General features: G+C 46.5%; 1 long non-coding RNA gene across 1 annotated transcript; it reads left to right on the forward strand.

Annotated features, from left to right (window-relative positions):
• The first annotated feature begins 16,607 nt into the window (after positions 1–16,607).
• LOC145722962 (uncharacterized) lies at positions 16,608–24,177 on the forward strand. Its single transcript, XR_014147541.1, has 2 exons — positions 16,608–16,637; positions 20,087–24,177. It is a non-coding gene; the product is annotated as an uncharacterized LOC145722962 (long non-coding RNA).
• The last annotated feature ends 3,135 nt before the right edge of the window (positions 24,178–27,312 follow it).

Raw genomic sequence — 27,312 nt, forward strand, 5'->3', positions numbered from 1 at the left:
TGGCGATAATCTTTTCTGGTTAATACTCACACTAATAACAATAGTAACAAGGAACACGAATTGGCTGGGTATAGGGTGCCCGATTATTTATCTGTGTTATCTTATTTAATCCCTACAACAGTATGAGGTACTTACTATGATCGCTACTATTTTAGAGATGAGGGAACAGGCTTGGGGAGCTGAAGAACGTGCTCCAAATCTAGACAGATGGTCTAGAATAAGGCCTTATTGGTGAGTGGGACTAAAAATGTAACATTTAAAGTCAAAAGAATATCTAATAATAGTTTAATACAGACATGGGATGGGGGTTGGAGCAGAGTTGAATGGTTTCTTCCATTGGTTGCAAATAAGGGCAAGTGGTTTCTATAGTGGTCTCTGTATGGGAACGGTACAGCAGCAAGGCAGACAAGAGGAGCCCCTGAGGGATTAGAACAGCGCTGTCTTCTTTTGGTTGGTGGACTTAGTCTTAAACAAACAAACGAATCACACCAATATTCAAACAACATAATTTTTGTCTGGCTTAATAGTTTTTTTTGATAATCTGTAAAAGCAATTTTGTGAAAACTGCAAAGCCGGTTTAATGTTTGAATTACAGCACCAGTAAGTTTGTTTCTGATGCTGATATGATCAGAGAGGAATGGTTGACCGTCATCATTCCCTGCACCAACGGCCAATATTCTACTTCTCCGTGTTGAAGAAATAAAACAGAAAGGTTTGGAGTTCTTTTCCATTTTGTCCAGCTCTTGACGTTGTTTTTAGTGGGAAAGTGAGTCTGAATACCTAGCCCGACACTGTTGGAAATTGGAAGCCCTCCCAGCAACGTGAAGTTCCCCATTCAGTTCCAAGTGCATTCTATTCTAGATTGTGAGTGTTACTTCTATAATTAGCATGTCCCTTGTGTAGAGGCTCCCTCGTCTTTTTCACTTGAAACCACTGGATTAAATGAGGAAGGAGGAGGAAGGCCTTTGGCACCAGTGGCCAAGCATGCAGAATTGGGGGTGCTCAGAGGTCCCAGCACCGTCAGTCTCACTACCCTACCTGGTCTTGTCCTAAGCCTGGCTTTCGGTGGGCAGGATTTGAGAACGAGCTGTTTGTGACTGATGCTCCATCAACAGTAATCTCTCCATAGGGAAATGTCAGGCATAGTGGGACTAGTGAGGGCCACGCCTGCTGTGTTCTGAGGCCAGGGTGGCTGTATCTCAGGGAGGAGAGGAAATAAAAGGAGTCTGGGGTCGGGGGAGGGCGTGGTGGGGGATGGATGGATGATCGGAGGAGAAGGGAGTGAGGACCCTGGGGCCTGTGCACGTAGTGAGAGCTCGGTGCTGGGAATTCGGTCACCTGTCACTTTCAGCTTGCCACTCGAATCTGCCTGCCTTTGGGGGGCACGGTCATTCAAAGGTCTCCAAATCCCATGGCATCCTGAATCGGGGCTGTCCTGAAGAGCTCGTGGGAAGAAATGAGTAAGGCTGCACAAGCCCCCTCGGGCTCTCTGCCTCTGGTGTCCTGGACACAGGCCAGGCCCACAGCTCTAGGTTCTTTCTTTCCAGCAGGCCCGAGCTCTCCCTTTGGGTGGGACCCTTGGTGAATCAGAAAGGTGTGCTGTGGGAGGAGGGACAAAGGCCAATCTTTGCTGCTGGGAGCCCTTTGTGATGTAGAGCTGTTCTTACAGGAGGCGTCCGCCCAGGTGCCAGCTCGCATTTGTCTTGTGGAAGGATGCCACGTTCTTACCTCTCTGGCAAGGCCCGCGGTTGGTGAGCTGGGAGCGTGATACACGTCAGTTCAGAGCCAAGCACTGGTCGCAGAACTGGGTCACCTCATAGACAGGCAAAGATGATCTACCCCGATTGGAGAGATCGGATTGCATCCTTCCTTGTAAAACCCAGCCGTGCCCCCGAGTGTCTGCCGGCATCAAGGAGCTCCTTTGTCCTCTCATTCCAGAAGGCTGAAGAGCCAAGTGACAAGGGGCATCTCGCCCGCGCCCCCCACACTCTGCTCTGTTCTCAGCTCTGGGCACTCACCCTGGCTTCTCTGCCCAGAGGCCAGGGAGCCCGTCCAATGCGGTCTGATGGGGCAGGAGGTGTTGGCTTCTCTTAGAAGCCTGTATCTCTGTAGTTTTATATGCCCAGCATGTGCCAGGACATGCAGCCTGGCTCTTTCAAGAGCAGTGTTTCACTGCCACAGCTTTGGGCTCAGAGGGATGTTGCTCTGTCTCCCACCCCGCCCCTCCCCTCCCCTCGCGTCTTTCTAACTTGTTTTTTTGCTGACTCTGGAACCCAGGTGCTGGTGTTCTTTGAGGCACCCTGTAATTGCAGAAAGGAGTTTCTGCGAGTTAGGATTAGCACATGCCGCCCCCTAACGGCTCCTGCCTCTAAGATTTCAGGCTCGGTTGTGAACAGACGCCCCAGGCCTTCGTGGAGGGTCCCCAGCTAGTTTTCTTCCGAGGAAGCTGGCTCTTTTCCTGCAGACAGCTCAAAGAACCTTTGCTCTTGGCCGGGGTGGGGGGAGGTGGGCAATGTCAAAAGTCAGGCAGCTTCGGTATGTCTGGCTGTGAGCGAAATGCTCCAACGTTTCACTGCCAGGGGTAGAATAACTGGGCTCTTCCAGTTCTGGAGTGTTCCTAGGACCAACCTCACCTAGCAGCTGAGGAAGGGATCGCCCGTCCTTTCCACCGGCTCCCTCTGTGTCCAGAGAAGCAAGCACAGTGCCCGTCAGCTGTGCGCACCAAGGGGCTTCCTTCTCCTGCCCTCCTGGTGAAGGCAGGCTGCATGCTGCTGACGCACCCCTCAGACGTCCCCGGTGGAGCCTCCAGAACCAACTCGAAACCCAGAAAGAAAGGGAGGGAGGACACACAAACCTCTTGGAAGCACATCTGTTGAGTTAATGTTTGAAGAACCTGAAGAAATTGGTTGGACGTAGTCCAGTTCTGTTTCGAGGGGAATCCGGGACTTCATCAAGGAACAAAGTTCATAGGTGTGGGAGGAAAAACTGGGAAACATTTTGTTTTGGTAGCTGGGAAGCTTGTCTCCAGAAGTGATGGAAAGCAGCTAAAAGAGGAACTCGCTATTTCCTTCCAATAGGCCCAAATCTGGCCCAAGTGAAGCATCGCGCTAGGACTTTGCTGCTTGGCAGGAAGCAGTGCAAAAGTTAGTGTTCACAAGTTTAGAATGTTTTCTACAGTGGAGCTTCGGGGGAGGGAGGTGGGGACAGTGTAAAAGAGAGTGCGGCCCTGGTCTTCTCCAGCTTTTCTTAAACTGGGGCGGGTGGTCACAGAGACGATGCACTGAGTCCTGGGGAATCGCAGCTGGCTACTGGGGGCAAACCCCGGCTCCCTCCTGCCCTGTCCAGGGGTGAGGAGACCAGAAAGTGGAGAAGGTAGGATGGAGTTGTGAGTTAACGGGCTGGGTTTTCTTTCTTTTTCTTTCTTTTTAAAAAGATTTTATTTATTCATTTGCGTGAGAGAGACACAGGGAGCACAAGCAGGGGGAGAGGCAGAGGAAGAAGCAGACTCCTTGCTGAGCCGGGAGCCCCGTGCGGGGCTCGATCTCAGGACCCTGGCATCATGACCTGAGCCGAAGGCAGATGCTTGACGGACTGAGCCACCCAGGCGCCCCCGGGCTGGGTTTTCATGTAACGTGTAAGCAGTTAGACCATTTTCACTCCCTGCAGAAATGGAAAAGAAGCACTTAAAATTCTTTTTTTAAATTTTATTTGGCTCTCCAGTTGCACCGAGGTCTTTAAATTGTTGTCTGTCATTAGGAAACAAAGAATGGAGTTTTTTTTTTTTTTTTCCCTCCCTTCTGAAAATCTGGAGCAAATTCTGAAACATAAAAATCAAGAAAGTGTCCTCTCATTTGAAAGAACTGACCTGAAATTTTGGCCTTATTTGTCTCTGGGTGCCCGATGGTGCTGACTTGGCCCCAGACGTGGGCAGTAGCTTTCTAAAGGGCCTCGTGCGATCCGATGCAGGCCTGACAGGGGCAGCCGGTCCTGCTCCCGAGCCGTAAGCACCTGGCACGTAAAGGGTAAAGCTCTCATTGCTGGCTCCCTCTGGGAAACAGAACTGGGTTTGAGATGACTTCATGTTATTCTAGTCTATCTCAAGATTTGGTTTGTTTTATTGCCAGCACCCCACCCACAGTGCCCCCCATCCCCGAACTTAAAGATGGTACGGTGTGGCTGGAGAGATGTTTCTCTGCCTCGTTCTGCAGTTACTCACTTTCCGCTTTCAGAACATCTTCTACGAGGCCAGTGCCAACTCTGGAGAAGTGTTTCCCCAAAGCCTGGTTCCTGCTGAGGTGCACACATCTGCTCTCTGGTTTTATTTGGGTAAAATCGAAGGTCAATGGAGGGCCCTGGGCTTAGAGATGATGTTTAACACAAAAGACCTCTGAGAGGTCTTTAAATCCCTGACCTTCCATGATTCCCTGTTAATGTTCTAACAGTGGTTGGAGGAAGCCAGCAAGTTCCAAATGTCTTGGCATTTCCTAGGGGAAAATGGCAGAAGCACTCAACAGTAGGACCTCAACTCATGAGAATGTAGGCGAGGCTCCAAGTACACCTGATGTAATAGAGTCGCATGCCAAACCCAGGCAAGCTTGTGTCTTGGCTTTGTTGATCCACTTTGTAGGATCAGAGGCCAATAACTTCTCTGACCCTCAGCATCCTCCTTGATGAATGCAGATGTCATGAGCATTATTTCAAGAGTTTGGTGCTTAGCATATTGTAAAACATCAATATTATTATTTTTTAAAAGACTGGATTAAAAGGCCCGAAAGGAAATGAAACATAGAATTGGCTTCTGTGAGCGCCCTTTGCCTTATCTGGACTTACGTTTTGATAAGTGAAGGAATTTGGGATAGAAGTACAAATAAAAGCTTTGGGAGAAAGACGAGGAAGCAGAGAGTGGAGATTTGGGCCCTCTTATGGAGAAACCAGTTCAGATCACAACCTGAGCTGTGAGAACAGTGTGGGGGAGCAGACCTTGGAGAAAGTGTGAAAACACACACACGCACACACACACACAAACCAGGGAGGAGAAACCTGAGAAGTCAACTCTGCCTGGGGAATCCAGTGGTGGATAAAATCTGACAGAACCCCGGGGTTTATGGTCTGGATACCTGCAGGGAGAAGTTTTGGCTGGAGTGGAAAAGGGGACCTGGCAGGGGAGCCCCAAACTGGGAACCAGTCCAAAGCCACTAGCCTGCCAGGCCGAGAGGGGAACTTGGAGCGCCCGCCTGGTAAGCACCTGATTAATGAGTAAGCTGCTGGCTGGTTCAGGTGAGGGTGCACCTGTGATTTACCTAATCCCTACAAAGCTCACACCACGAGCTCCCCACACACCCTCATCAGTTCTCATTCTGACTGCCTGACTAAGCCTGGATTTTGCTGAGCAGCCTTTGGGGGTAGGGACTCCTGAAAGAAAGTTAAAAAAAAAAAAAATCTGATTTTCATCTGATGGTCTTGGCCATTAACAGAAGTGGCAATGAAAACAAAAATAGAAGTTGCTTCATAAACTTGGGAGCTCCAGAAGCTATGATTGAACAAAATGTGAGCAAAAGCTCATAGTCAGTCTATCCTATGTTATTACAGACTTTAGACTATCTTGGCATTTTTGGTGGCCTTTCTTGTATAATTGGGTTTTTATTTTTGTTAATGTAAATTTTTTTAACGTTTAAGTGTAACAAGCTTCAAAAAATTAAGAAAAGTTCCAAAAGCCTAGATGTGTAATTTGCTAAAAGTTCACAAATTGAAAACACTCATATGACCAGCACTTGGAACAAGAAACAGAGCACGACCTCACCCGGGAGCCCGTCCTGTGCCCCTTTTTCCAGCGTGAGACCGCATCTCACACCATGGTTTATTTTTTCCTGTTTTTTTTCCTCTTTAAAAAAAATCGTGTTAATTGTGGTAAAATGCACAAAACATAAAATTTCTCATCTTAGCCATGTTTATCTGTACAGGTTAGTGACATTCCCTACTTTTATTTTACATGGCTATGTCACCAACACCACCACCCATCTTCAGAACTGTCTTCATCCTGCAAAACTGAAATTCTGCACTAACGCCCCATTCCCTGCTCCCTGTCCCCCACCCCCCCGGCCCCGAGCTCCTGGCAGCCGCCCTTTGACTTTCTGCTCTCTACTTTTGACCACTCTAGGACCTTTGTATGCGTGGAATCATACAGTATTTGTTCTTTGGTGAGTGGCTTATGTCACTCAGTGTCATGTCCTCAAGGTTCATCCATGTTGTATAGCTTGTGTCAGAGCTTCCTTCCTTTTTAGGGCTGAATAATACCGCATTGTACGCATAGACCACATTTTATTTATCACTCACCCATGGATGAACACTTGGGTAGCTGCCATCTTTTGAGTATTGTGAATGATGCTGCCGTAAGCATGAGTGTAAAGTACCTCTTCGAGACCCTGCTTTCAGTCTTTTGGATGCACACCCCAAACTGGAATTGTTGGGTCATGTGATAATTCCATTTTTAATTTTTGGGGGCACCTCCTGACTGTGGTCCACAGCTAGTTTTGCCCATTTTTAACTGTATATACATAGGGCTGTTCAATACGCACTCTTTTGTCTGGCTTTTTTCATTCAACCTTTGTGGTTTGTGAAACTCAATTTTTATTGATATAATTTTTAACAGGCACCTGGTGTTGTAAGGAGTGACAGTGTGCTTGATTTTTATTTGCTTGTATTGCATATTCTCTCATATTTTAAGCTACGTTTTTTATAGGTAGGTCCTCAGTTCTTTTTATTGGTGTAGCATTTTGCAAGAGTATTGAGTAAAGTAGTACATTTCTTCCTTAAAATTCAATAGAAACCTTTGCTGAACCCATTTATAGGGTCTGTGAGTCTGGTCCCTTGTGGGGACATAAGCCACCACTCTCTGTTTTTGCTGCCTTAATAGACTTCACAGCCCAGAGAGGCAGATATCCAAGTGAATATTCCTGCACAACCCACGAGTTGGGCCTACTCACATGGCAAACATCCTTTCCAATTTTAAGATTGATTCTATAATTTTATGATAGAGAACTTTGGTCAGCCATTCAGTTACCGTGGCTGATAATCACTGCATAAGATAATATAGTCCTGCATTTCCATACTTACCCTAAACTGGCTTTTCTAATGAACCCTTCCATCCATGATGACCCAATTAAAACAAAACACAACAAAAACTGCAGTTGGAATCACATATTTGTAGAATCCTTGAAGCACCTATGGGTTTCATTGACTGCTTTTTTTTTTTTTTAGCCAGTCTCTAGAGAGCTGTTGTAAATCAGATGATCTAATTAGTTATGTGTTAACAACTTTTTTTTTAAGTCTGCCTTGATTTATTTATTTTAAGTAAAATCTTTTTTTTCCCCCTAAAGTCTGTCTTTATTTACTTATTTATTTTAAGTAAACTCTATGCCCAACATGGGGATTGAACTCACGACCCTGAGATCAAGGATTGTGTGCTCCACCGACTGAGCCAGCCGGGTGCCCCACCAGCTCTTAACAGTCTTGTTTAAGTGTTTCAGAGAATCCCAGCTATGCTCATGGAAGTAAGGGAAGTGCGTTCTAACTTGGTCGGCTGGAGTGTGGTAACCACATAATCGTAAGAATGTCCTTAGAGGACAGTGCTTCTAGGAATAGAGATGGGGGCCTGGAGGTCCAGCTGCCCCTCCTTAGGGTCATCAGCATATGATTACAAAGAGCTGGCAGGTCTCCTTCCATGCTCCCTGGTGCTCTGGGGGTAAAGCTTGGAAGAGGGAAGAGGGAGGTCAGGACATGATGTATTTAGGTGGAGTCAGGGGTGCTGGGTTTGAGTCCCTCCTCTGACACTTACCAGAAATGTGATATGGAGTAAGTCACTTGACCCCGCTGAACCGCGCTTTCTCCACTTGTGGAAACGGCATAATTTATAGATTTTAATTGCATTGTGTCTGTTGCCTTTTTCTTAAGGCTTCCATTCCCAGAAGTTCAGATCTTTGAGGTCCTTATCTTGCTGGGAGGTTTGTGGTGCAGGACTGACAGTAGGGTTTTTCCTGAATCCAAACCCACCCTCTGGGGTTTGTTTTGAAAGCTTAAAGTCATTTAGCAGAAAATGCTAGCTAGTGTCCAGAAGATGGGGTGTGTGTGCAGGGTGTGGGGCAAGGGGTGGAGGGAATGGAGGCTGGCAGTCTTTGTTCTGTTCCTGTTTTGTTTTTCAGCGAGAGGAGAACGAGAGTGCTTTCCAGGGGCTAAGAAAGCGTTGGTGGGTTGGGGATTCTAGAAGGAGCCCCAAGAATCTGAGTCCTGGTTTGTCACAGTCCAGCTTTCAGGAAGGTGGTCAAACCTGGGAAGGGAATGGCTGCTTGGCTCCCTATAGGCAGCATGCAGACTCCTCAAGGTACCCAGTGGGCCATCGCAATGACATGTCAGGGATTACGAGGGGGACAGAAAATTAGGGGGCCCCACCTCGAATGTTCTCCTTTGCTTGTGACCCTGGAACCATCTCTGCCTCTTGAACAATTGCAAGAACTGGGATGGGAAGTGAGAGTAACAAAAAGCTAGGGTTGAATTCATTTGCTTTAATAGAAATGAAGAAATTAACATTTCTTATGGCCTTAATTTCTGGAGCAAAATTCCTATTGGCCACGTGTAAATATAATGGAGACATCCTAACGTCCAGCTAACATAACTACTGTGGGAATTAAGAGAGGTGGCTTATCCAATAAGCTCTCCACCAGGTCCTTTAGGACCCAGCTCTCCTGGTTACAGAGAGAGCATGCGGGCCCCAGGCTCCACTATGGGTTGGTGGAAGCGGAAAATTACCAAGGGGAGGCAGGCTTGCCTGGGTTTCTGTGTGGGTGTTCAGGGTCTGTTGCATCCATCAGCAGACCAGAGCAGGATGTTGACAGTTGGGGCTGCTTCCTTTGTGGGATGAAGCAGGGCGTTGCCTCTAAATGCTGACACTGCAGATTTTGCTTCGTTTATCAAGGAGGAGAGAGACTCAAATGCACCTCAGGCCAAGCATCGGAGATTCTCTGACAGGCTTCTGTGTCTATCCCCTGTCATGCCTCAACCGTCTGGTCCGTCACAACAGCAGATTGCACTGGAAAACGATTGCTTTGCTCCTGCAGTAGTAAGTCATTCGCAGGGAATTTGGGCTACTGATCAGGGAGGGCCTTAGCCAGCAGTGTCTAGACTTGCGCTGAACAACAGAAATCCAATGCCCCACAGATGGAGCCATTATTTTCAATTCTTGTTTTAGTAGCCACATTATAAAAAGTAAAAAAAAAAAAAAAAGGTAAAATTCATGCTTATAATTTTTCAAAAAGATTTTATTTATTTATTTGAGAGAGAGAGAGAGCCCAAGCAGGGAGGGGAGGGAGAGGGAGAAGGAGAAGCAGACTCCCCACTGAGCAGGGAGTCCCACGTGGGGCTCGATCCCAGGACCCTGAGATCACGACCTGAGCCGAAGGCAGATGCTTAACCGGCTGAGCCACCCAGGCGCCCCCACGCTTATAATTTTTATCCTCTGTAACTCAGTGTATTAAAAATACTACCACTGCAACCTGGGATCAATATAAAATACAAAAATATATCAATATAAAATATTCATGGGATAGTTTACATTCTTTTCTGTTTTCCATTAAAATATTTGAATTCCAGTGTACGTTATCTACTTAGAGTGCATCTCAGTTGGAACTAGCCGCCTTTCACATGCTCCGTGGTCACGTCTGGCTTCTGGCTTGGACAACGCTGGTCTATACCCGTGGTTTTCGACTGGGGATAATCCTCCCCTTTATCAATAACTGCAGATACATTTGATTGCTGCAGCTGGAGGGAGTGCTATTGACATCTACTGGGTGGAGACCCAGGATGCTGCCGGACATCCTACAATACACAGGAGAGCCCCCACAGCAAAGAAGGATCTGTCCCAAGACATCGATAGTGCCACGGCTGGGAGACCCTAGTCTGAACCCATCCCTTTTCCCTGCTTTTTTCCCCACAGCACTGAGAAGGAGACACCAAGAGCCAGGGGGTGGCAGGACAGGTGCTGACACCCAGGTCCCCTGAGTTCAGCCCCGGGGCATTCCCCTACCTCGCCCATGACCTCCTCCAGCCATGTGATAGTAGCAGGTGTCCCCAGCCCTTTTTCCAGCACAGCTCAGCAGATGAATACAAGTGACCGGTCACAAGCCCCAGGCAAGAAACCAACCCCCCCACAAAGTTCCACGGCACAAACGTTTCTTTTGTGTTACATGAAAATTTCGGGAAAATTCATACACTTGTCAGGACCTGAAGACTAGAAGAGACAAAGGAAATGCCGAGGTCAGCAAGAATTCTGCAGCTGACGCGGGGCCAGCTCTGGATGAGGCCCTCGGAGCATGGGTGTCAGAGGGGAGCATCTTCCAATAAGATCGAATTTCTTACTTCACTGCAAGAGGACCATTTTCTGAATGTCCGTGTCAACGTTTATGCTCACCAGGCAACAGAAAGTACTTTTCAGTGACGGGACACCACAGCCTAGAAGTGAAGTGACCAAGGGTGTTTCCCTTCCTTTGGTCTCCTCAGGGGTCCTATCCGTGCGCAGGTGCACAGATAGGGAACTTGTTGAAATGTCTGGGGGAACCAATAGGAGAATGAGGGAGGGAGTGAATGAGTTGCATAGATCAGCTTCGGATATAAACTAACCTTTCTCCCGGTTTGCTTCAGTGTTAAGTAACCTGTTGAGTAAGTGTCACCTTTCACGGTACTTCTCTCCTGATCCTTGGCGTCCTTTGGCGGTGTTGTGGCTCCCGGCGTCCTGTGGGTGCCCAGCCCCACCCTGCATTCCCACGTTTGTTGGTGGATGGCCCAGTTCCACGTTGGGAAGTGACGTGGGAAGGGAGAGCCCCCTGGACACCTTCCTCCCAGGCCCTGGGCCTGGCCGAGGGGTTCCCTGTGAGAACCTCCCTTTCCCTCTGCCCTAAGCTCCTGGAGACATTCAGACCTCACTTCATGCATCGGGGACTTCTGCACCCTCCTGGAGCTTGTCCACCCTCCACGGGGAGAAGGCGTCCTTCCTGCGCCTTTCTGCCAACTGGGAGCCCTTGAGCCTACTCCAGAGCACATTCGGATCCACCCGCTGCTTGATGAGCCCTAGGCATCCATTTGTTCCGGCGGTTTGTGCTTCATTCCAAGACTCTTGCTGGGTTTTGCCCACTTTCCTGCCTTTTGCTGCTCACCGACTTAGTAGAGGATGAGTAAACAGCACTCAGACTGGCTCCAGCCGTTTTGTGGTTGGAAAGGAGCTCAGAGCTGTTTGAGAAGGAGATTGGCACAGAAGTGTGTGGCTGTCGCACGTGGCTCCCCCCGGCCCCGTCTGTTTAATCACGGGCGTACCACTGGTGCATTGACCCCCCAAAGACGCAGATGTCAAGGGGCTGAATCCTATGGGGGGATTCCCAGTCCTCTGACCCAAGGTTGTGTCCTGGCCTTTCTCCACCTTCCACGGTCCCTAATTCTTCTCATGCCATCGGTAGGAGATTGTGAGGTCTCTAACTCCACGGGGTGGGCTGGTGGGGGGTCATTAGGACAAGAGGCCCAGCTTTGGGACATGGAAAACACGATGCCTGATGCTGAGACCGAGAGGCTTGTCTCGGGACAGAGGGAGCGCGTGTTACGTGGATATGGATCCGTCTACTTACCGACTGCCCGCTGTGGGGACAAATCCCTGGCCACACAGAGCGACTAGTTTCAAGGGCACGGCCACTACACCAGCTCCCGGTTCTGTGCAGCTGCCCAGTACCTCCGCAGACAGGGGACTACTCTGTCTGCTGATCAAGTCCAAATTAAGCCCTTTCCAGACCCCCGGAGCTCCTCTCTTCAGAGAATTAAGCCATGACTATTTCTCTTTCCTCTTTCTCATCTCATGATTTTATTTACTTTGAACAATACAGATGTCTTTCTTAAATGAGATGAAGCCCAGAATCCAGGGATCTGTTCGAAGCACAGTGGATTTCTCCACATCACTCACAAGAACTGGCTTCGTCTCGCCTGTGTCCCGGCTCTCATTAGCTGGAACTCCAGCCCTGCGTTGGGGGCGGTGGGGGGGGGGCTGCCACTCCTTTGCCCTCAGCATCCCTGGTGCAGCTGGGCTGGGCAGGAAGTGGTAGACAGAGGATGCTTCCCTGCCGCTGTGGGGCTGTCTGCAAACCACCTCCGCACGCACGCAGCTTCTGCAGCTGGACTGGGTTGCAGGCTTTTGGGCTGCAGACGGATGCCAGGACCAATGTCAATGCCATGATGCAAACACTGAAAACAAACGGGAGAAAGTGTGTTTTGCATCCAGGTCCTGGCTTCACGGTCGTATTTGCTGACCCAGCACATCACTCTCGCTGAATCTTAATGAAAACATTTTTGGACAGGGATGAGTACCATAGGTGCTTTTGTTAAAGTGACTTCAGAGCATCGTTGACCCAGGTTCTCAGTGGGACACGGTGCTGCGTCCCGTGGCTGTGGACTGGCCAGTGTCAAAGGAATGCCACATTTCACTTTTTTCTGCGATATCTCCTTGCTCTGCCGGCTTTATTTTTATTTTACAAGACAACACAATGTTTTGGTGGAGGGTGAGTACCCAGGGGAGTCATTTTCAGGGGGAGGATATGAGGACATTGGCACAAGGAAAACTTTATGTTCTAACTGCATTTATTTTTCTGTTTTTTTTTTTTTTTTTTCCTGTGATGGCTTAACAAGTTCGAAATTCAGAAACCCTTAGAAAGAGAGGCAGTTTGATTTAATGGTACACAAATGGATCTTAAAACCATCCGTCCCCTGGGGCGCCTGGGTGGCTCAGTCGTTGGGCGTCTGCCTTCGGCTCAGGTCGTGGTCCCGGGGTCCTGGGATCGAGCCCCACATCGGGCTCCCTGCTCTGCAGGGAGCCTACTTCTCACTCTCCCACTCCCCCTGCTTGTGTTCCCTCTCTCGCTGTCTCTCTCTCTCTCTGTCAAATAAAACCTTTAAAGAAAAAAAAAAAACAAAAAACCATCCGTCCCCTAGCTTGTCTATGTTGGAGAACTGTCAGGCCCAATAGAGCTATAAAAACTGTCCTGTGCTGTCCAGTGGCTCGGCCCCAGGCTGCAGCCCCAGCACCACCAGCCCCCGCACCCTCCCCGCCGCCCGCCCCCCCAGCCCCGCCTTGGGAAGGGCGTTTGTGGAATCCTGGTGCTGAGAGGTTACTGCAAGTCATTACTGCTCACTTTTGCAGCATCTACGGAAAAGAAAACACACTCAGATGCTGGGTCTGGCCTTTCTCTCCCGTGCCGGTTTCCAGGCCTTTGCTTTGCTGTCAAGTCCATTGTCTCCCAGAGCGTGGGGCAGCAGCAGGAAGCGGGGCACCCGGAGGCCTCATCACCAGGGTGCCTCCGAGGGAGGAGGCCAGTGTGGGAAGATGGCTTTGTCATCCTACCCCACTGCCCTCACCCCCCAGGTCTCTCTTCTTGGTACCCGTCTCATTTCCCAACAGATTTCCAAACTGGGGACTACATTCAGATCATCAAAGCTGTTGCTCTGGGAAGGCATATGCTAATGAGGCAGGGCCCAGGACCCTGATGATCTCTTAGGGTGGCCCCCTTTCCTGCCCCTCCCTCCCCACCCCCCGCTCCCCCCATCAGCAGTGCAAGGGGAAAGCAAGCTGCCTGTTTGCCTTTCTCTTTCAACACTGCTACTGATCAGAAATCCAGAAGGGTTTAGATGGTCAAGCAGCTTCAGCCTGCTTAGGACAAGTGGGGAATGCAAGAATTAGAACTTCCGTGCCCCCAAGAGGTGGTACAGATTGAAAGCATAATTAAGTGCAAAAAAAAGAAAAAGGTTTAGATTGATTCATAAGTGACCAATTTCTAGAATTTTCCAAGGGATCTGGAGGTTACTTATATGTAAGTCTCTGCTATGTACAAAAGAGACAGAAGGTTGAAGCAAAGGTCCTTGCATTCAAAGCGCTCACAGTCTAGAAAGGAGATGAGACACCTGCCCACGAGCAGGTAGGTGAGAGATCCCCACCCACACACAATGAGCAAAGCCTTCCTGCTCTCCCAGCTGCAAGATCTTTCTCAGCAGGGGGTGAACGCAAAGGAACACAAATCAGGCTCCACTGGTGTTGAAGACTAATGAATACATTTACTAAAAAATGCTTGAGGGGGCTCTGAAACCGTGAGGGATTGGGTATTACAGAGAACACAGTGAAGACTTAATGGGGAAAAAAATCCCCTTACCCTCCCAGGTTCCACATCTCATGGTGACGGCTGAAAATCTCTTTTCTCATAGAGTCAGGCCTCCAGCTGCTTGGCTGTCTCATTTAGTCCTCTCCTTTGTCCACCTCACACCACATCGCCCCCCACAGCCAGCCCCACAGATGCTGTTTTCCTTCTCTGCATTCTGTTGGCCGCCCCTCTCCGTTTCTACACCCACTTCCCCCAACAGCCAATGGACACTTTAGGGGACAGAGCAAAGGAACGGCTCCTTCCTGATGGCACCTGAGTTTTGGGCTCCTGAAGAACAGAGAAGGTTAATCTCCCCAAACTTTGTGACTGAAATCTCCCATCTTTTTGTGTTCTGGGAAATGACTTACTACAGAGAACCATCCTTCCCCGCATGACTTAGTCAAGACCCACTGTTATTGGCTGAATGTATCCCCTCAGAATTCATATGTTGAAGTCTTGAGTTCCTAATCCCCAGTACCTCAGAATGTGACTGCATTTGGAGACAGGGTTTTAAAGAGGTGATTAATTTAAAATGAGGTCGTATGAATGGGGCCCTAATCCACTATGACTGATGTCCTTATAAGAAGAGAAGGTCAGGACACAGACATAAAGAGAGGGACAACCCTGTGAGCTGTCCAAGCGAGAAGATGGTCATCTACATGCCAAGGAGAGAGGCCTCAGAAGGAACCAACCCTGACAACACCTTGATCTCAGACTTCCAGCCTCGAGAACCATGAGAAATAAATTTCTGTTGTTTCAGCCCCCCAGGCTGTGATATTTGTCATGGCAGCCTTACCAGACTAAGACAGCCACTGTCCAATCTTTCTTGTGACCCCCATAAGACTCACGGATGACTTCATTATTTACCTGTGACAAGGCCAGATACAGACCCTCCAAATTACTATCTTCATTTCATAAATAATTAGCTGAACAGTTTGTTCCCTCAAACTTGCGAGACACAGAGGCAGACATGTCTTGTTCAGCTGACAGACTCCTTCTGATTGCAAAATCATCCCAAGTGTGAAAGGACCCATCTGTGGCTTGTCCACTCCTCCCTAAAATATCTAGATGAAACCACTGGTGAGACACTCTGGTCTTCGGATCTGTGGTGCTTTCCCTCCTGCAACAGCCTGAATAAAATCAGTGCCCTTACCTGCTTGTCTTTTGTCTTTGACAGTTTGGTGCTATGATTGGATGGGGCTGGAAGCCCATCCGGATCCCGGCTTCTCCACCCGGATGCTGAAGCCCCTCCAGCCTGTCATGTTCCTTTCTCATCTGGCATTCCAGGGATCCCACGTGAGCCCAGCTCTTGGTCCTCTGCTCTGGATATTCGTCTGTGGTAGCATGGTAAGGACTTAAGTTCGCTTCTTGGTTTAGGTGCTCTTTTGGTTTTGTCCTTTTGCTGGCTTCTGTTCAACCTTGGTACTATGGAAACTCTGAATCTACTTCTCAGCCCTTTCTGAAAATCTCCTCTGATTATACGCTTTACCACTATGGTGGCAATCCCGTTCCTTATTTCAAAAAATGGCAGGGTTTTACTGGGAACAACTTAGAACTGCAGTGGTCTCTTTGGGGCACCTAGACTCTCCCCAGACTGGTCCATCTAAGAGGCACCATCAAATCTCAGGGCTTTAAGATCTCTCCTCCTCCATCGTCAGCTCACTGTGCTTTGCAAGGAGGGGGACAAATGAGACAATGCCTCCAGTCTATCTCAAACTGTACTGAAGAATGTCTCTCTCATGAGCAGCTCTCTGCTTCCCAGCTCCCCATCAAAACCTGCACCGCTGGCGCTTCCTACCTGCAATGGAAAGCTCGTGACTTGAACAAAGACTTACTGAGATGTCCCTGCTCTTGGTAAAGAATTTCCAGACAGTAAGAGTAGGGAAGAGTTTGCAGTTAATTCAGACTGGTCCTCAAGGCCTATTCACCTGTGATTCCTGATTTATAACAACTTGTGCAGCGGCTGGTGGGTGCCAAAGTTGCCACTGTATGATTTGAAAAAGCCAAATGGGCTTCATGAGGACCTTCCAAAAAAAATCAGAACACCCCCGAGGCTTACAGGCCAAAACCATTAGAGAGGAACTTTAGAATCCATTCCCACTGTTTTCTCTTAAAAATTGATGGCCAAGGATACAAGATTGCAGGCGACAGAAAAATGAACCCACCTCTTTAGACATAGAATAGAAAATGCTTGGGAAGGGGTGCCTGGGTGGCTCAGTTGGTTAAGCGACTGCCTTCGGCTCAGGTCATGATCCTGGAGTCCCAGGATCAAGTCCCGCGTCGGGCTCCCTGCTCAGCCCAATGGATGAAGCAACATGACAGGCTGGAGGGGCTTCAGCATCCGGGTGGAGAAGCCGGGATCCGGATGGGCTTCCAGCCCCATCCAATCACAGCACCAAACTGTCAAAGACAAAAGACAAGCAGGTAAGGGCACTGATTTTATTCAGGCTGTTGCAGTCTGCTTCTCCCTCTGACCCTCCCCTCTCTCATGCTCTATCTCATTCTCTCTCTCAAATAAATAAATAAATAAATAAATAAAATCTTTAAAAAAAAAAAAAGAAAATGCTGGGAAGAACTACTTCAGTCTTGCTCTTGACAACTAACCGCTCTTTGTAACTAATTTTGTAAATGGCTTACAACCAGAAATTAGAGATACTATCCAAAAATGTCATGTAAATAAAATACTCCTCTCTCTGAAAACGTACACTCACTCAACACCACGGGGACACCATTGCAGAAAAGGTCAAATCAACACAGTGCAAACCAAAGCCTTTACAACTTAACTAATTAGGAGAAGCAAGTCAAGGCAGTCTGCTTCCTCCAAAACTCCCCACAGAGACACTTGCAGATAACATCAATAAAAAGGATGTTGGATTTGGGATTGCCTGGCTTTAAAATGTAAAAGGGAACAAGAATCCAAATTCCATCTCCCTGATGACTTTCTCTGAGGGACCCTCCCCCTGTGTCTACACTAACATGCAAGAGGAGACGGTCATTCCCATGCATGGGCACCCCGTTCCCTTCCTAGTGGACCACATACAACACATTCTACCATTGACACCTCTCATTTCCCACCCTCTCCCTTGTACAAAAACCATACTGTGGAGGGACTTGATAATTGATCACATGACTGCCTTTCTCTGAACCTCTTCCTGTCTTACTAGGATCCCTCACTACCCCAGCATGGCTTTCTGCTCAGCTTCACTACCTTGTAAACCGTCTTGAAAGGTTTCCAACTACAGTATCAGTATTCTTGGCTTCTGCAACAAACTCACCATTGAGGTCCCTGATTCCCTGCTCACACTTTTTTCCCTTTCATGACTCTCATTGACCACCAGATTTTTCTTTCTCCTGTCAAAATCCTGAACCCCATTTAAACCCTCAGGTACCAAGCAGGTACTTGACTTTCTTTGAGCTGCTCACTCCACTGACATAGACCAAAGCTAGGAGGCTAAACCTCTCTGAGTAGAAAAAGAACTTCTGTATCACTCTTAGCATAATACCCTCTACCATAATACCCTCAAAAACAAGAATCCTTTAAGGTTTCCAGCCTATAATTCAAGGCCTCCTTAACAAGGGAGTCTCAATACCCACATCCAGTTCCTATAATAACCCCCCTCTTCCCCTTGAAGAGCCAAATGGAATACCACCTAGTCCAAGGCTTGAGGCCAATCAACAAAATAGTTGCTTTCAGGTTTCTTCTAGTTCTGAAGGAGTCCAGCCATTCTCCCCATCCAGCACCACTTGCTTCATAGTTATCAGCTTATGTTCTGCTTTTTCGAATATATTTTTCAACCCCGACGCATAATATATTTTGACTTCATACAGAAAAGTCAACAATACAATGGTCCATCTTGTCTCAGGGGTTTACTGAGGTCCCTACTTATTTGGCTAGGTCCCTAAATACAGACCTGAGAGATTTAACCCTCCCCTGCAGTTCTGTCTTTATCCAGTATATAGATGACATTTTTTTTTCTGCTCACCTGATTTTGACAGCTCATTTATTACCAACCATTATTTATTCTAAGGTCTTGCCTGACAGGGCCATAAGCTCTCCAAAAACAGAATGCAATGATGGAGTCCTCAATGCATTATCTTAGGGCATGATATCTCCTCTAAAAGGAAGATGTTATTCCCTAAATGAATTAAGACTACTATTAATTTCCCTCTTCCTGAGACCAAAAGATGACTCCAAGAGTTTCCAGAATTCGTTGACTGTTGCAGAAACTGGATTCCTAATTTTTCCACTATAGTCTCTCCCTTATGTGCCATGGCTAAGGAGACCATTCCCAAACCCTTTAGTTACTCTCCTACCATACCTTCATTTCAAAGCCTCACATCCTCTCGATCCTCTCTTTTGGATTCCCTGTTTTGGACTCACTGTCCTTTTCCCTTTTTATAAACAAAGGGGAAGAACATGCTTTGGGGTCTTCACCTTATGTGCTTATAGTCAATGTGCTTTTGGAGTTGTCCATGATTGTGTTATGTTATGGAAATAAAGTGGGTCTGGGTCACCTACCAAAACTGGAACCCAAATCACTGGCCTATTGGAGGCTTTACCCAAGAAATTAAATATTCTCAAAATTGAAGCTCATAATAGTAGCCACACCCTCAAAATTAAAGGAAACTCCTCGTGTGACAAATATGTTATAATATCTGCTTCCCAAGAAAAATTTCCTTGATTACTTGCATACTTCCCATTGCTCAACCTTCTTTAGAGATGGAAACTCTACTTAGGAAGCTTTGGGCATATCGACTGCCAACACCTCAGCCTGATAAAACTAATTGGAAATATGTTGGATATTTGATCCATTCAGATGAGCTTTGGAGATGCCCAGATGGTTACTGGGTCTCTTCTCTATCCCTTACCTGACCACAGCCTCCATAACATTGCACATCATGGCAAAGGTAATCTTAAAGGTCTCCTCCATATTGGTTAGGTTGCTTCTAAAACCTTCATATTGAACAGGTAATGTCAAATTGCCCCATGGGTCAGAAACATAATCCTGGTGAAAATGTAAATGTAGGACAAGAATAAGAGACAGCTCCCTCTGTCCCTGTTTTCACTGACAAGTGGGTTGCATCCACTTCCCAAAGTCTTATGAGCATGAACATCTTCTAACCTTAGTCTTATATTTTTAAGATAATTACAAGTGAGTTATTATTTAAAAAATTTTTTTTATTTTTGTTTTTGTTTTTAAACTACCAGGCTAATGCTATCATTGTAGCTTCTACTACAAAGAATTTTTGTCACTTGGGGGAATCCTTTTGTTCTTCTCCAGTGTTAGAGGAACTCATTTCATTGCTGGGGTTATGTGGGACATTCAACGAATATTCCCTTTCTCACAAAAATTGCACTGTCCTTATCACCTTCAATCCTCTGGAAAAATGAAATGGATTGATAGTGCTCTAAAACTTGAATTCATCAAGCTCACTGAGGAAGTCAACCTGCCTTGGTCCAAAGCCTTGTCTTTATTTATTTATTTATAAAGATTTTATTTATTTATTTGACAGAGAGACACAGTGAGAGAGGGAACACAAGCAGGGGAGTGTGAGAGGGAGAAGCAGGCTTCCTGCAGAGCAGGGAGCCCGATGTGGGGCTCCATCCCAGGACCCTGGGATCATGACCCGAGCCAAAGGCAGACGCTTAACGACTGAGCCACCCAGGCACCCCAGAGTCTTGTCTTTAGTCCTGATGATTCTTTCCTCCTCCCCCTCCACTCAACATTGACTGTCTCCTTATGAAATAATTACCATCCCAGTGAAGATCCCTTTGCTCCTCCTGGACCTTAGAAGATCCTAACCTGATATAATCCAATGTCCTTAAATACTGCCAAGGTCTTATTAAATACTCTCATACTTATTACCAACAGGCTACATCTGCTTTTCTCCCAGAGGCTCCATGGTAGCCCTTACCTGATCTTCAGATTTGAGACCTAATTTTCTGGAAAGATATCACTCAACACCGATCTTGAACCAGGAGGAATGGAACTTTCATTGCTCTCTGAACCACCATATTGCTGCAAAACTACATGTAGTACAACCTTGGGTTTATGTTTCACAATTAAAATAATTATAAGCCTTACTCTGAATGGAAATCCATTCTAGTGGGAGACCTTAAGCCAGGGTTCCATGAAAGCCCCCAGAAGCAGATGACACCGCAAAGGAGACTGCTTTCACAAGACTCTCAGAACAGGTAAATGGCATCCCACATGTTGGGCATGCATCCTGTCCAGAGCTGCACAGGTAGACCTTGTTTTATTGTCCTTTGCTGATACTGCAATTTTTTACAAATTGGAGGTTAGTGGCAACCTTTCATCGAGCAAGTCTCTTGGTGTCATTTTTCCAACACATTTGCTTACTTTGTGTCTCTGTGTCCCATTTTGGTCATTCTCACAATAGTTCAAACTTTTTCATTGTTATTATATTTGTTATGGTGATCTGCGGTCAGTGATAGGACTCTCTAAAAGCTCAGATGATGGTTAACATTTTTTAGCAATAAGGTATTTTTTAAATTAAGATATGACTTTTTTTTTTTTAAGACATAATGCTATGCCATACTTAATGGACTACAGTACAGTATAAACCTAACTTTTATATGCACTGGGGAAGAAAATTTCATTTGACTTGCTTTATCGTGATATTCACTTTATTGCAGTGGCCTGGCCCTGAACTCACAATGTCTCTGAGGTAGGTCTGTAAATGCTACTCTGCAGCCATTGACTTAACAAATGATTTACTCATGGATCATGATACAGCAGCCCTGAGAACAACTCTGCCTCCAGCTGAATTTGTGCACAGGGGCCAAATCTGAGCTGACAACTTTACACGTGGACTAACAGTGGGGCGGATCTGGACATCCCCATTTCCTCATTTCCAGGCAGAGTCGTTCCAGCACAACCTCATGATGGAATAAGAGGAGGGACTGGTGATGTTGAACTTTACGTGAGCCCTGGTGCTTCCAGAAAACAGTGAAGGCTAATCCCCTAATCTTTTGTTCTCCAAAATCTCCTACCCTTTTGTGTTCTGGGAAACAGCTTATTGCAAAGAACAGCCCTGGCCCCATGACTTAGATAAAACCAACTGTCCACTTGTTCTTCTGACCCCACAAGAATCATGGATGACCCCATAGTTTACCTGTGACAAGGCCAGACACAGGCCCTCCAAATTCTATCTTTGTTTCATAAATGATTACTGAACTCTTTTGTCTTCCAAAACTAGGTGGATGCAGAGATAGACATTTCTTGTTCAGCCGACAGACTTCTGATTACAAAACCATCGTCACTATGAAATGACCCACTGTGACTTTTCTACTCCTCCCTATAAGCATGTAGACAAAACCACTGTGAGACTCTGGTCTAAGGATCTGGGGTGCTCTCCCTACCGCAATGAGAAACTAACTTTTATTGAGCACTTAGTATGGGTCAGGCGCTGTTCTGAGGGCTATACATATTATCTCATTTAATCCTCACAACAATTCTATGAGGTAGGTATTATGTTTTCCCCCAGTTTTCAGAAGAGCAAAGCAGAATTACATAAGTTGCCTTGTGTCCCATGAAAGAAAACAGCAGATTTGAGGTTCAACTGCAGCATTTTCTTTACAGTCTGAGCTACGGCTATGAATTCTCATACATTAAATACTTATATACTTATTTTGCCATACTAGTAATAGAAATTGGAAGTGCTCTGCAAAGCGAGGAATTAAGAGATGGAGGAAGGTGGCATTTGAGGATCATCTGGAAGTCTGGAAAAGCCTTCGTTGAGCAAAGATGGAGAAATGACTTTGCAGGCCATGAACAGGTTCATGTCCAGCAAACAATAGAATCAGGGTCTGGACTCAGGAGAGCTTTTTTGGAACCAAGCTGCAGGTTTAGGAATTATCCATATAGAAGTGCTGAGGGACATTGAGAGAGTTTTTTCAGAGCATCAGTGGGGTTAGTGGTCACATGGCCATGGGTTGATGAACTAGCAGGAAAAGGCAGAAAGTATCGAACACTTTTTCAAGAAGTGTGATGGCAAAAAAATGGAGAAAATATAAAAATAACTGGAGGGTCAGGCAAGTGCCTAAAACATACATGTCATGGTGACACATCTGTAATCTATGGAAGTAGATAATGAGCTTTACTATTTTCCAGGTACCGGGCTAATCACAACATTATTTGATCCTTCCCTGGTGACGTGGATACCATAACCATCTCCATATTATGGATGAGGATAATGAAGCTCGGAAAGATTAACAGGAACTTGCGGGCCATAGAGCAACTGGAACTCTCATTCATACATTGTCCGTGAGAATATCAATTGGTACAACTGCCTTTGGAAACAGTTTGGCATTTTTTATAAGGTTAAACATACACTTACCAGAAACCCTAGCATTTGCTCTCTGAGGAACTGGTTCTCTCCCAGAGAAGTGAAAACATGTCCATAAAGACACTTGACCACTAGTGTTCATAATAGTATTATGCATAGCAGCAACCACATTGGAGACAACCCATTTGCCCATCAACAGGTGAATGGATAAACAAGCTGGGACATAGGCTTACAATAGGTCACTACTTTGCAGTAAAAAGGACCTGACTACTGAGATACGAAACCACTAGGGATGAATTGTGAAGTCATTATCTTAAGAGAAAGAAGCCAGACACAGAGAGAGCACAGACAGCATGATTCTGTTTATAACAAACTCTTGAAAAGACAAATCCAATCTATAGTGACAGAAATCAGATCAGGAGCTAAGTGTACACATTTGTCACACATAGGAGCATTTTGTTGTATGTAAATTATATTTCAATGAAGTTAATATAAATTTAGGGGAGCCTGGGTGGTGCAGTCCTGTGAGCCTCCAGCTCTTGGTTTTGGCTCAGGCGGTGATCTCAGGGCCCTGAGATGGAGCCCCGTGGCAGGCTCCATGCTCAGCATGGAGTCTGCTTGAGATTCTCTCTCCTCCCCCCTCTCCCCCTCCCCGACCCTGCACTCGCTCATCCTCCCTCTCTGTCTCTGTCTCTGTCTCTCTCGTTCAAATAAATAAATCTTTAAAAAAAGTTGATATAAGTTTAAAAACAAAAAAGAAAAAGTCACACGTACTGACATGGAATACTTTAAAAATAAGTCACAGAAACCTAAGCCTAGAATTACATTAAAAAATAATACAATTTTAATTACTTCCTTACCTATGTAAATACATGGGAAAGGATCCAGAAAAATCACAACAAAGTGATAACTGAATGTCACCCAAGGGTAAAGGAGCAAGATGGAGGGGGCTTTTCCCTCACAATAAATATATGTTCACTCTGTACTATTAGGTCTTTATAATAGTGTGTATGTATTGTTTGTACACTGGCTTTAAAAAAAATGATAAAAAAGAAAAACACAAACATACACACACACACAGACACAAAGGCACCTGTCCCAAATCACATGAATCTGAGCGCAGTTTTGACTATAGAGCCAGAAGCCAAGAGCCACTGGGCATGGGGCCTCAGCTGTGAAGGAGGATCCTGGTGGCCTCCCCATCCACTCCAAGCACAGGACACCCTGCTGGAGGAGCAGATGACCCAGTGGCCACCTTGCATGCTCTCCTGGGCTCTGGACATTGTGGTAGCTCCGCAGATCATGTGAAACCACTAAGCCAGATTAGAGAATGCTTCAGTTTCTCTCACTTTCTCATAATATTTGCCTACAAAGCCAGAATAATTGTGAATATTTTTTTTCTTGGTGTTTTCTAATGACAACCAATAATGTAGTTTCCTCTAGATTTGTGGCTCTTAATAAGGGGCAATTCTGCCTCTCAGAGGACATCCTGCAGAGCACAGGGCAACCCCCACAGCAAAGGATTAGTCTGCTCAAAACATCAGCAGTGCTGAGGCTGAGAAGCCGTGATGTAGGCCACGCTGCTTCCATGCTACTCTTCAATCTTATCCAAGAAATAAAAAGTTTGCTTCAATGATGGAGGTTGATTCTCACAGTTATGTGCCATCTTTAAGTGTTTCATGAACCATTACGTGGAAATAGAAACAGAATAGTTGTCTTCTTGTTTCTGGACAAAAGTTGGTCTTGGGCAAGTATATGAAGGGCAACTCTGGGAAGGTAGGAAATGCGTTGGAAGAGAACTTGGCAATGATTATGGCACCCTGGGCTCTAGCTTTGGCTCCTACATGCACCTGCTCTGTGCTGCTGTCTGGGGCGGGGAGGGGGGCACCTAACGCATCTTCAGCTCTCCTCTGGTTCCAGTCTTTATTCTCCAACAAGTTCATTGGTGAGCCGGTTTGGAGTGTTGCTGAAGCACAACAACATATAATGGGAGAAGGAACAAGAAATGATTCCAGCACTGCCCCGCCACTCCCAGCATGTGCTCTCCGTGTGACCCTCTTCCTCTCTTGTGCTGAGAAAGGAGGAAGTCAGGCGGGCAGGAAGGCTGGCCAAGGGTGAGGTCCTGGCTTGGGGACTGGTCGGGTGACAATGGGCTGGATAGAGGGAACTCTGCGGTGCTTATGTGCACAGCAGGTCCAGGTGGAGAATTTACTCAAAGAAACTCTCAGGGAAGCGGTGACCAGCCTTGGACATTTCAATGTCACTCGTTGAAAAGAGCTGGGGAGCCCCTGGGTGGCGCAGTCGGTTGTGTTCGACTCTTGCTTTCAGCTCAGGTCGTGATCTCAGGGTCGGTCGTGATTTCAGGGTTGGTCGTGATTTCAGGGTTGTGAGATTGAGCCCTGTTTTGGGCTTTATGCTCAGTGGGGAGTCTGCTTGAGATTCTCTCTCCCTCTTCCTTTGCCCCTCCTGCTCATGCTTGCTCTCTCTTTCTCTCTCTAAAATACATAAATAAATCTTATAAAGAAAAAAAAGAATTTTTTTTCCAGGATGAATTCTAGCTCACTTAAAATATTTCTTATTAAATTCCAGAAGCTAATATTTTTCTTTAATTCTCATGAAAGGTTTGCATTTGTGTTTTTGTTTTGTTTTCAGAAGCAACTAAGAATAAGTGGGTTTTTTAAAAAATTTTTTTAAGGTTTTATTTATTTATTTGACAGAGAGAGAAACAGCGAGATAGGGAACACAAGCAGGAGGAGTGGGAGAGGGAGAAGCAGGCTTCCTGCTGAGCAGGGAGCCCGATGCGGGGCTCGATCCCAGGACCCTGGGATCATGACCTGAGCCAAAGGCAGACACTTAACGACTGAGCCACCCAAGCACCCCAAGAATAAGTGGTTTTTAAAAATATACATATTAAATTCTTTTTGTAGGTAATCCATGCATGTGGTAAGACATTTAAATATTACAAAGGTCACACAATGAAAAATAAGTCTTCCTCCCAGCTTTGGGGCAGATGCTCTTGTTTTCTTCACAAAATGATTTTTGGGGGACAGACGAAATTGGAGAGTAGTTGCTCTAGTTGTTGCTTTAGGAAAGAACAGGGGCGCCAGCCAGCCAGCCAGCCAGCGGCCGGATGGAACTGCTTCTAGGAGGAGGATATTCTATTCCGGACAGACAATAACAGGGCAATAAACTATTGCACACAACTCAGGTAGTTGCCCTGCTGCTTGTTGATAAAAGAAAGTGGCGGCGGGTTGGGGGGAGTCAAGGGATAAGAACAAGGCGAGAAATTGAGGCTTTTGGAGTTACAGGCTGGTGTTTTACTGGGTTTTCTTCTGGAATAGTCTGCACAGGTGTATTAGCCAACCACTTTTGTCTTCCTCTCTATGTCGTCATTTTCAGAGTAAGTGGTTATAGCCAATACAGGGAAGTGACACGAGTCAGAAAGGATTGCCTACGTTTCCTTCGTCTTTCGTGTTTTCTTAGAATTCCGCTGTCTTCTTTCTGTGTCCAAAGCAAGTTCTGGTTTGCACAGAAAGCCTGACCTCCAGGGTGCCCATAGGCTTATCATGTTTACCTGGCACTGGTTTTGAGTCTCGCTGGACTCCCACGCATGTGGGTCCCCTGGGATTTTCTGCTCATGGGCATCACAGACATGTGAATGGGGCAGCTGGGAGGGGGGATGTGCATACCGTGTCTGTCGCCTCTGTTCTTGGGTATGCTCCACTGCCCTACAGAACTTCACTCACAGAATCCGAGTTCAAAGATGAGATTATTAAGATTTTCAAGATGGTGACCACAAAGCATAAAACAAGTGTGGGGCCCCTCTGAGCACAGGGTCCTGGGCAGCTGCACAGACTGATGGCCCCGCAGTGTGATGTGAAACCAGGACTGCTGAAGTGTCTCAAAACCGTGAGACGAGCTGCCTGAGGCCAACACCAACACCCCGAGGACAGTAGAGCCACGAGCTGGAAGGAACTGGGGTTCCTGATGACATTGCCAAGCCACAACTTTAATCCCCTTGGAGCTTGCTGGGCTTCTTATCATCCGAGATAAAAATATCCTTGTTTTTAAAGCTGGTTTGAGCTGAGTATTCTGTTACTTGCAGTTGAAAGTATTCTAATGTATACAGGCGTGCATTCTGTCCATAATGAGCGAGTGCGGAACTGCCTTACCTCCCTTCTTACTGGGCTGCGTGTCTCTGCTCCCCGCTGTTGACAAAGCTGGACACATAAAACCAGGGGCCCCCTTGTTAGTCCTGATAAGGCTTGCAACTGAAAAGCTGATGGAGACGAAAGGGCCCAAGCTAGCAATCAGATTCCAAACGGAATGCCATTCTAAACAATTACCTAGCCAAGACAGGTGCTCTCCTTGAAAACACTTCATGTATCTTCACTGCCTCCTTTAGGTAAACGGTCATCTTGTAAGAGTCTCCTGTGACCCGAAGAAGCCTAGTCCAGTCCCACCCAGGGTTAAGAGAATGCATCGAGTTTTCCTGCCTCTCTGTGTTGGTTCCTCTTGCTTCCAACTTCAGGGTCATTTGGTTTAGGAGGTTAAAAAAAAAAAAAAGTAATAGTATAAACATAGTAAGTCTGAGACCCTCCAAGCGTGACCTCAGAAAACATTAGCCAAGCAAAGGAGCTATAGCAAATCCTTGCAGATAATTGGACAAATCTCCCAGCCTGCATGGCTTTATCTGTCTTTCCTGGACGTGGTAAGTGCCCACGTATGCCAAGATTGCTTGACCCATAACACAAAAGCCTCTAGGAGATGTTGTACAGACCAGTCTTAC

The sequence above is a fragment of the Leptonychotes weddellii genome, chromosome 8, assembly GCF_054177405.1.
Source record: "Leptonychotes weddellii isolate Sample4059 chromosome 8, ASM5417740v2, whole genome shotgun sequence".
Lineage (NCBI taxonomy): Eukaryota > Metazoa > Chordata > Mammalia > Carnivora > Phocidae > Leptonychotes > Leptonychotes weddellii.